Here is a 2,834-nt window from a genome sequence, read left to right on the forward strand (position 1 = left end):
TGCTCTGTTCCGGGGCGGGAGGAGAGAGAGGCTAAGTTCATGGGCGGATGGCCAGGGAGGGGGTGTCCGTATTTCGTCTCCTCTCCTCCTTTCGCTCTTCTCTCCCTCGCTCTTTCTCGCTATCTCTCTCGCTCTCCCAGGTGGCTTGAGGCAATTCCGCAGTGGTGGACCAACTCCTGGGAGCAATGATGTCACAGCTCCATCATCAGCACCAGCAAGGGCAGCTGTGAGCTCGAGCCCTGAAAAGCCTCCTCCCATCCATCCCTGCAAGCTGACGACGGTCGGGCTCGCCTGCTCGGCTCAGCCAACCAGCGGACAGACAGGCAGGGAGGGGGGCTGGCGGGCAGGCGGGGAGGGGGGCTGGCTGGCAGGCAGGGCGGGAGGGGGAGCGGTGAGCAGTGAACCTGCAGAGAGACAGTCACGAGAAGGAGGCAGGCGTCTCGGAAGAGCAGAAGAAAACGCAGCCCGGCCCTAGCGCCATCGTCGGGAGCTGTCCCCGATGCCAGCCGCCGAGGATCCAGGCGTGAGCGCCAGAACCCAGTGACCCGCAGCCGGCGGTAAGATCAGAAGCGTCCGGCCTGGGTAGCTTGCGGTGGATGTGTGCGTGTGCGTGTGCGTGTGCGTGTGCGTGTGTGTGTGTGTGTGTGTGTGTGTGTGTGTGTGTGTGTGTGAGAGAGAGAGAGAGAGAGAGAGAGAGAGAGAGAGAGAGAGAGAGAGCGTATGTGTGTATGGTTGTGTGTCCCCCCCGCATCTCTGAAGGGTTCGGGGCGGGGGCCCTCGCCCTTCTTCTTTGCCTTTTGCCATCCCCTCCCCCCAGCTCCGGGGAACTGCTTGGTACAACCTGGGGTGGGGGTGGGGGGCGAGGCATCGCCCTTTGACACGTCAAAGCAGTGGGGCTTCTGCAGAGGGCTGAGCACTCATCCTCTGGGCATCCCTTGGAGAGAAGCTCACCAAACAGACACTATGCATTTGCCTCCCAGTCCCTCGGGCCCTCTGTGCCTCTCTCCCCGCCCCCAGCCTGCACTTGGCTCTGTTTCAGGGCAGAACAATGAGGCAGATTCACGGGGATCGGGGCCTTTGTGCCCAAGTCCTGAATGGGGGTGGAGGGGGAAGGGAAAAAAAAAAAACACTTTTTCTATTAACATCACTGCCTGCCTACCCATCCCTACGACCGCCACCATGCCGCATCATGTGGGCAAGAGAGGGAGGCAGGGCAGGACCCAAATATCCCTACCCCGCAACCAGCAAAAAAACATCCCTGAGGATGTAGGGCTGTGGCAGGGAGTGGTTATGGGGGAGGGGGCAGATGGGTCCCGGACGGTTGGCTATGGGCGTCACCACGCCTAGTCTGACAGGTCTCTGGTTAACCTTTGCAGCAGGCAGGAGGGGCCTGAAAAGTGGGGAGTTGGCGATGGGGATGGAGATGGAGATGTGGGTGTTGCTGGTAGTGATGGAGATCAGGGAGGGAGGGAGAAGGATGAGAAAAAGGACTCTCTGGGGATGAAGATACAGGAGCTGAAGTGGAATAAAAACAGCCAGGGTAAGGCTGGAGCTGGGGGTGGGGGTGGGGGGAAGTCTGCCCATGGAGTGAGAGTTGGAGGGGGCAGGAGGAGAGGCAAAATCGCTTCCATGGTAAATGATGAATATTGCTTCTTGCTCATTACCCAAGATGAAATCGATTGGCCTTCCTGGCTCCTACCCCGCTGCTCTGGGGCAGGTGAGCATTGCATCCTGTCCACAAAACGTTTTCTAAAATGATGAGGATCTTTAGGACCACTCTAGCAATGGAGTGGGCTTTGGATTGATTTCCAAATGACTCTACATGGGGCCTTCTCCCCCTCCCATCTAAGCCCTCTTCTCCTTTCACTTCATCCTTTTCCTTGTTTTCTCAGTACGACTCATCCTTTCTATCGTCCCTCCCCAACCCCCCCCCCCCCCCAACCCCCCCCCCCCCGCCTCCCCCAGAGGCCAGCCATTGGCATACATCCTCTGTAAGAGGAGCTGGGCTTCTTTGCAGTCAGAGATAGGACCTCTTTCCAGATAGTGGGCTAGGAAATCTAGACAGGGAAAATGGAAAGGCAACACTGGCTCTAGTCACTACCCCACCCTCATGCTCTCTGCACTGTGTGCAAGAGAGAAAGTGATGAGAATGCCGAGTCATAGGGCCTAGGAGAGGGGCTACTTGACTCAGGGCTGAAAGGCTCCCTGCTCACCTCCCAAGCACCCAGCATTCCAATTCCAGTCTAATGGGACTCCTAAAGTCAATTTCTTCTGAAAACAAAATTTCAGAAAATGAAATAGAACATAGAAGGTGAGTTCAGAATATCCAGCTGGTTGGGCCAGGCTGTATCCACCCCAAATCTCTGTATTCTCCAGCTGGTTTGCCTAGGATTAAAGAAGGAGGGGGCAGACGTGATCGTGGATTTTGCAGGGGGAGATTTAACTAGAGGATTTAGCAAGCATATTAAAGGAGCACCTTGTTAGGGGAGGGCGGGGGGATTCAGAATCTCTCTAAGCAACAGACTGATCCATTCTTAGAAACAGAAAGGGACGGTGCTTCAAAGGAGACAAGACTGAGGGTGGTGATTGCAAAATGATATACTTTAACAAATTTAAAGAAAAAAATTGCTTAAAAATAGAAACTAGGGATTGGAATGGGGAAAAAGGAGAATCTTGATTTGGGTCTTAAAATTGTACTTGAGGGTCGGCCATTTTGCTGGAGGCTCCATGGTGTCATTTCTTGTATTAAGGGACATGTTATCCAGGTTGGTATTCTCTCTCTCTCTCTCTCTCTCTCTCTCTCTCTCTCTCTCTCTCTCTCTCTCTCTCTCTCT

At 55.0% G+C, this 2,834-nt stretch overlaps 1 protein-coding gene across 16 annotated transcripts in view; it reads left to right on the top strand.

Moving 5' to 3' along the window:
- The first annotated feature begins 365 nt into the window (after positions 1–365).
- Positions 366–2,834, top strand: part of KIF1A (kinesin family member 1A) — a 187,690-nt gene continuing 185,221 nt past the window's right edge. For all 16 annotated transcript variants that reach the window (XM_069083392.1, XM_069083394.1, XM_069083395.1 and 13 more), the window contains exon 1: positions 366–557. The gene's annotated coding sequence lies outside the window, so the exon portion shown is untranslated. The remainder of the gene's footprint in view (positions 558–2,834) is intronic.

This window comes from Petaurus breviceps, unplaced genomic scaffold (assembly GCF_028583685.1).
Source record: "Petaurus breviceps papuanus isolate PSGF00001 unplaced genomic scaffold, PetGlider_PUasm1.0 173, whole genome shotgun sequence".
Lineage (NCBI taxonomy): Eukaryota > Metazoa > Chordata > Mammalia > Diprotodontia > Petauridae > Petaurus > Petaurus breviceps.